At 45.8% G+C, this 7,594-nt stretch overlaps 1 pseudogene; it reads right to left on the reverse strand.

Moving 5' to 3' along the window:
* Positions 1-71: 71 nt before the first annotated feature.
* LOC109141462 (uncharacterized) lies at positions 72-2,747 on the reverse strand (annotated as a pseudogene).
* Between the last annotated feature and the right edge of the window lie 4,847 nt (positions 2,748-7,594).

Below are 7,594 nucleotides of genomic sequence, written 5' to 3' on the forward strand. Positions count from 1 at the left end.
CTGACCCTACCCCACAGGCAAACACCCTAGCCTTTCCGCCTTGTCTGTGGCAGTCGCTGACTAGGCCGTCATTATTTCTCCCTCTTCCGCTCAAAGGCCTCCTCCATACGCTCTTTCCACGGCACCGTGAGCTCCAGCATGACAACATTCTTCGTTGCCTCTGACACCAAAACGAGTCAGGTCTGAGGGTGGTCTTAACAACATGCTGGGGGAACTTGGTTGGCTCCCCAAGTCCACTGACCAGCTGCCAGTCCTGTGCAGTGTTGAGAAGCCCTGATGTTGCTCTTGGTCTTGTACTCAGGTTTCTCCCCAGCTCTGACGAAGTTTATGGCTTTCTTTGTGGGTTTAGACCTCCGACAGCTGGTGATGCCACTATAGATGCTCTCTGCGATGGTCTGAGCACCTGATCGTGACGCCATCGGTAACGGCCATCCCCCAGAGCTTTTGGGCAGCAACTCAATATATGCTTGAGGTCCACCCTTTTCTTGGCACAGAGGGCATGCTGGAGTGTTCGCCAAACCCCAGCAGTGCAAGTTGGAAGGGCTGGGGAGTACATCGTAGACGGCCTGGACTAGAACTTGATGCGGTGTGGCTCTGCCTGCCAAAGGTCAGTCCACGAGCTTCCTCTCCGCAACTTGCTCCCATCACGTCCAGGCGCCTTGCTTCTCATTCCCACTGCTCTGCTGATCTCTCCTCCTCGACCACTGCTCTCACCTCATTCTGGACTAGTTGCCTCCGCTCTTTTCCCCGACTTGTCAAAACGGGGGGACTACCGGTTCCTAACCCATCCTTCCTCTGGCCACTGTTCACCAGAACTCTGTGCCGTAGCCGGGACTCTGCCTGCTCCACTGCGCCTCTGCCTCCATTTCCTGCCAGTCCTGACTGCTACTCCTGCCCCAGATATTTTGGATCCGCTGACTCACGGATTGCACACCTCCTTGCCACGCAGACCTGAACTCCTCCTCAATGGATTTCAAGGGAAGTGTCAGTTTGCAGGTGTTTCCATAGAGGGCGAATGTTGCTCAAGCTCCTCGGCAGTCCTAACCATCTCCTCAAGTAGCGACTGACTCTCCTTTCCAGATCTGAGATGGTAGTGATCGGAAACTCAGAGAGGGCAATGGCCACAGTATCCTTGGCAGAATCCCGTGTTGGTAATCCATGCTTTGAATTTCCTGGGAGACCTGTCTTGTCCACACACCTTCAGCCATCCCTCCAGCTCCTCACAGGTGTCTCTGATGGAGCTGAATCCTTAAGGCTGTGTCGAAGAACTTTCCCCAGCTCTTTATCGGCTTCTCAGAGAGATGGAGGGGATTGGTGTTCCTGAGATAGAGAAGCGGAACTTGTCTGCTACTCTGCCCTTCTTCAAGACCAAGGATCTTGACTTCGTTGGCTTGAATGACATTCTGGCCCATCCCATGCCTCTCCAGCCCCTCAAGATCCATCTGCCTCCCGGCACTGACTCGGTGGTCACTGTCAGGTCATCCATGAAGGCCCGGATAGCGGTTGGCGGATCCCAGATTTGGACTTGGGGCCTCTGCACTCTGGTTCTGCTGATTTCACCAACATGTTCATCGCTAGAGCGAACAGGACCACTGAGATGGTGCAGCCTGTGATGATTCCCACCTCCAGTTGTGCCACTTAGTGTTATTGATCCTGCTGAGACCCCTCAGGCTGAAATCACCGTAGTAATCCAGGATGAGCTCTCTTACTGCAGCTGGAACATGGTGCCTCTCCAGTGTTTCAAGGACTAACTTGTGGGGCATTGAGCCTAGGCATTGGCCAGATCTAACCACAACACCACCAGATCGCCTTTGTTCTCCCTTGCCTCCCTGAGGAGCTGAGTGACCACGCCAGTGTGCTCTCACATCCTGGTACGCCAGAGATGCCACCCTTTTGCACGGAGGTGTCGATATATCCATTCTTGGAAGAACTCAGTCAGTCGCTTAGCTACATACTGAAGAAATCTTTCCTTCGACACTGAGCAGCGAGATTTTCTAAAATGGCTGATCGTCTTGGAGTCCTCTTTTAGGAATCCACACTCCCTCTGCAACCGCCACTGCTGTGCTGTTCTCCCTCTTCTCCAGATGAGCCTCAAGATCTTCCAAAGCCGGTGCAGCAAACTTGGGACAGTGCTTATAGACCTTGTAGGACGTTCCGCTTGGTCCTGGTCCTGGTGCTGACCGGCCTTGCTCTCCGCACCACCTCCTGAATTTCTTTCAGCAGTGGCCCTCAGATCGAAGGCCCAGCAGGCTCTGGCGGTCTTATTACAGCCTTGCACTGTCCTAGCTCTTGGTCTCGGGTGGGGTCGCTGAAGGTGTTGTGGAGTGTGTTGGTCGATTTCCTCTTTCGAAGAGGCCAGGCGTCCACTTCGTTTCTGTCCAAGGAGCTCCTTCATGAAGCCGAAGGGTTGTTGATGAAAGCGGCCGCTTCCTAGCCCTCTCCCTCCGCCGTCTCCTGTGTTGTTCTGCTCTGCGGCAGGATTAGGAGCCTCTTCCTGAGCATGAGATGGGCTCTACCAGAGGTGCACGCTCATCTTCCCGTGTTGCTGCCTTTTCTGTTTCCTTAAGGCTTTCAGTTCTGTCCTGATGTTGTGGTTTAACTGCCCTCTGATTCTTGAAGTAGGGCTGCTTCGCCACCCTTTCCTTCTCAACACCAAACCTCTCAGCAGCCTACTCATTGATGGTCGTCATTGTGAAGCCTCCTCTCAACTTCTCCTTTGGCTGTTGCTTCCAGCACCTTGTCCACATCCTCGTCAAACTTCTGCCACTCTGCTGTTTTAGGGCTTGGGGCCATCTGATCCTTCTCTTCTCGGACTGCCTGTTCGAAAGGACTGTTTGCACCACTTGGAGGCTCTGGGCTCTGTGGGGTGCTTCCGGGCCCGGCTCCTCCTCTGTCTCACCAGGCTCTAGACCTGTGCATTGTTTTGTTTGAACAAATTATCTGTACTTGCAACATATGTATGTGTATATGTGATTGCACTCTTTTAAACCTGTCAAATTTTTTGATTTCACTATAAAGGTAGGATGAAGGTGGGGAGGGTGCTTCAGAAGTAAATATACGGACATTATATTATGAACACTATTCTATTATTATTATTATCATTATTATTATTATTAGTCCTCATGTGACAATGGTACAGTGGACACTGAGCAAACTTATATGCTGAAGTCTTACTTCAGAAACACCAACGCTGCCTTGGGCCCCTTATTTTGTTTTGTTGTTGTTGTTGCTGTCGGGTCATCTGGCCCACAACCTCTTTAATTTGTTTTATGCTTGGAAGTCGTTTTTATTTGTATTGTATAACAGAACTAGAAAATTTCTAAAGAAATTTTGAGTGTGCGTGAACAGAACTAGAAAATTTCTAAAGAAATTTTGAGTGTGCGTGACTCTGGTGCCCCCATACATTATTATATAGCATGTCTTGCTCTGCTGTCTCTGTCTGCCATTCTAGACAGACAAGTTCAAATTAAGTACCAAGAACTACTAAAATGGCCGCCGCTCGGCTTCTGCCTGCTGGCTCCTCCACCCTCTCCTCCTTCAAGCAGGCTGAGGTTGCCAAGCAACCAGGACCAACTGTAATCAGGAGAGCAGTTACTGCACCTGTTAGAATGTCAGTTACAAATCCAGACAGAGACAGAGAAAATGCTGAGACCTTCCCTCGAACAGGAACGATTTTTGGCCAAACCGTATTTCCAATCATTGAACCGACTTAACCACAAGCAGGATGAGTCCTTCCTGATCGTCTACATATTTGTTTTGTGTTGATAAATGAAGAAATGTGCCCTTGGGAGCAAGAGACAGAAACGTTACTTTACGTAAATTTCCCGCCTTTTTAACATGGGGGAATATGAGGCTGAGGATGGGAGTTGCTGCTGCATATTTGCGTGTCAGACCAAAACTATATGTCTGACAGCTTTAGCAGGCGAATGTGAGTGAGACGACAAATTTTGCTACATTTCTATGTATAAATCGTGTCTGTAGTGGCTCATTTGAGGCCACGGTAGTCGAATACGTTATATTTTTTCACTGATCGTTCTCTCCCCTCTCCACTCTAGCGATGACATCACTCACTCTAGCTCTGGAAAGTTCTCGCAATACACACCCATTCATTTTTTGACGTGTTTTTTGGCGATTTTTGGCAAAACCGTTTGCCGAAACTCTTAGAAAAGTCATAGCCATCAATTCCCGGCCGAGCCGGTCGTTTTGATACCCGTTTTGTAGATGTGCGACAAAAACTCTGGGTGGAGAAGCGAACCGGAAAAAACACAGAAGAAACGGAAGACGAATAATAAGAATAAGAACTAGAAAATTTCTAAAGAAATTTTGAGTGTGCGTGACTCTGGCCCCGTCGCCCCCATGCATTATTATATAGCATGTCTTGCTCTGCTGTCTCTGTCTGCCATTTTACACAGACAGGTTCAAATTAAGTGCCAAGAACTACTAAAATGGCTTCTGCCTGCTGGCCCCTCCCCCCTCTCCTCCTTCAAGCAGCTAATCTGCACCTGTTAGAATTAACATGAGCATGTTAACATTAGCATGTTATTGCTGATGCGCTGACGCGTTAGCAATTAACATTAGCATGTTGACATTAGCATGTTAGTAATCAACATGTATTTAATTCCTAGTGGCTAATGTTAATTAGCACTAATTTTAGCATTGGTCGCTAATGTTTGCAAATAGCATGTCTTTACAGCTTGTGCTAACGCTCTGCTGTCTCTGTCTGCCATTTTACACAGACAGGTTCAAATTAAGTGCCAAGAACTACAAAAATGGCAGCCGCTCGGCTTCTGTCTGCTGGCCCCTCCCCCCTCTCCTCCTTCAAGCAGGCTGAAGTTGCCAAGCAACCAGGACCAACTGTAATCAGTGGAGCAGTTACTGCACCTGTTAGAATGTCACTTAGCGACTGAGAGAAAATGCTGAGACCTCCTCTCGAACAGGAAGGATTTCTGACCAAACCGTATTTCCAATCATTGAGCCAACTTAACCACAAGCAGGATGAGCCCTTCCTGATCGTTTTAAATAGTCGTTTTGTGTCGATAAATGAAGAAATGTGCCCGTAGGAGCAAGAGAGAGAAACGTTAGTTCTGCCTTTCTCCAGAAAATTTCCCACTTTTTTAACATGGGAGTATATGAAGCTGTGGGGGGGAGTAGTCGATCAATTAGCGCGTAGGGAGCCAAAACTATAACAGAGACAGCTTCAACAGTGTTATCACTGCGACCGCCTCGAATGTTCCTACGTTTGAGGGGATAATCATGAAATTTATTTTTCGACGACTTTTCCTCCCCCCCTCACTCTAGCGATGACATCACTCACTCTAGCTCTGGAAAGTTCTCGCAATACACACCCATTCATTTTTTGGCTTCGTTTTTCGCGATTTTTGGCAAAACCGTTTGCCGAAACTCTTAGAAAAGTCATAGCAATCGATTCCCGGCCCAGCCGGTCGTTTTAATACCCGTTTTGTGTATGTGCGACAAAAACTCTGGGAGGTGAAGCGAGACAAAAAAAGGGCGTAAGAATAATAATAACTAGAAAACTGCATTTCCTGTGGAAAGTGCGGTGTGGGTGCCCTCTGCTGCCGCCGGCCCCAGCGGCCCACCCGCTGCCCTTTTTCTGCATGTCTTTTCCCTGTCTCTTTCACTCTCTCTCCCCCTCACATTCCTGTCGCTCTTCAGCTGTCTCTATACTATAAAGCTTGAAAAGGCCATAAGGGATATATCTTAAAAATGTTGAAATTGGTTGAAAAGAGTAGAATAGTATTAAGTGATACAATGTTGTGTAACACTGTAGAAATTCAGATGAAAAGGTAGAATTGTAGAGAGTAATAGTAATAGTACAAGATCTTGGTGAACTCTGTAGTAGAAGGAGAGGTAGTTTAAATTGTAGGTCTGTATAAAGATTTGAAGTTTGTACATGGATTTGAAATGGTAAAATATTTGTGAAAAAGTTGAATAATTTGTAGAATATTAATATTAGAATTTAGTAAAATAATAGTACAAGATCTTGGTGAACTGTGTAGTTTAACTGAGGTCTGTAGTAAAGGAGAAGTAGTTTAAAGTGTAGAAGGATTGTAGAGACTGTCCTGAGACTGTCCTGAAAACTCACCTGTTCAGGTGTGCAGCTCAGCCTGTATTGATCGTAGATCAGCAGATTTTTATTGTTTGAACACGATGATGTCGATCTGTTTACTGAGCGTCTGTTCAGTGTCTCTGTGTGTGTGCGTGTGTCTGTGTGTGTGTCTGTCTGTGTTACTGTGTGTGTGTGTGTGTGTGCATGCTTTTGTCTGTAGAAATGTTCTAAATGAGTTGAATCTAAAAAACATATCAGGAGAGCTCATCCGCTCCGGTTAAGCCGGTTCAATGATTGGAAATACGGTTTTGGCCAGAAATCCTTCCTGTTCGGAGGAGGTCTCAGCATTTTCTCTCAGTCTCTAAGTGACATTCTAACAGGTGGCATTCATGGCCAGTGCTGCTATTACTTTTCTTTTCTACTATAATATTCTACAAATTATTCAACTTTTTTCTGCAAATATTTTCCTATTTAAAATGCATTACACAAACTTCAAATCATTCTACAAAACTTCCACAAACATTCTACAATTTCAACAAGTTCTACCACTACTACAGACTTCATTCAAATTTCAAATTGTACACAAACTCTTCAACTAAAACTCGTATTTAACTTTTTTCAAAATCTTTTACCTTTTTTAAACTATGAAGGCTCAAAGTTGAGCAGGTTTTAGTCAAATTTCTGGGTTTATAATGGGTGTGTATGTGGCGGAATGTTTGTGCTAGAGTGGATGACATCATCAGCTAGAGTGAGGAGCAGGGAGAAAAATCAGTGAAAAAATAAAACGTATTCGACTACCATGGCCTCAAATGCCCCACTACAGACACAATTTATACATAGAAACGTAGGAAAATTTGTCGTCTTACTCACATTCGCCTGCTAAAACTGTCAGATATATAGTTTTGGCGGGAGACGTAAAGATGCAGCAGCAACCCCCCATCCACAGCCCATAGACTACCATGTTAAAAAGGCGGGAAATTTTCTGGAGGAAAGCAGAAGTAACCTTTCTCTGAATTGCTCTTAAGGACACATTTCTTCACTTATCGACACAAACAAATATGTAGACGTTCAGGAAGGGCACAGGATGCCCCCACTGATTTCGGTTCAATGATTGGAAATACGGTTTGGCCAGAGATCTCTCCTCTTCGAGGGGTGGTCTCAGCATTTTCTCTCTCTCTCTGTCAGGATTGAAGTTCCAACTGACAACAGGTGCAGAAGCCCAGTGGCGGCCATTTTAGCAGTTATTGGCTTGATTTGAACTTGTCTGTGTAAAATGGCCGACAGAGACAGCATGCCAACAAGCTAATGCTAACATGCTCCACCAAGATCTGGTACTATTATTTTACTAAATTCTATATAATTCACAAGAATTCAACTTTTTCTACAATATTTTTACCATTTCAAATCCATTATACAAACTTCAAATCTTTATACAGACCTACAATTTAAATGACTTCTACTTTACTACAGACTTCATTCAAACACACATTTCAACAGGATCTTGTACTATTAAACGTTGTTCACATT

This window comes from Larimichthys crocea, unplaced genomic scaffold (genome assembly GCF_000972845.2).
Source record: "Larimichthys crocea isolate SSNF unplaced genomic scaffold, L_crocea_2.0 scaffold45985, whole genome shotgun sequence".
In the NCBI taxonomy this organism is placed as follows: domain Eukaryota; kingdom Metazoa; phylum Chordata; class Actinopteri; family Sciaenidae; genus Larimichthys; species Larimichthys crocea.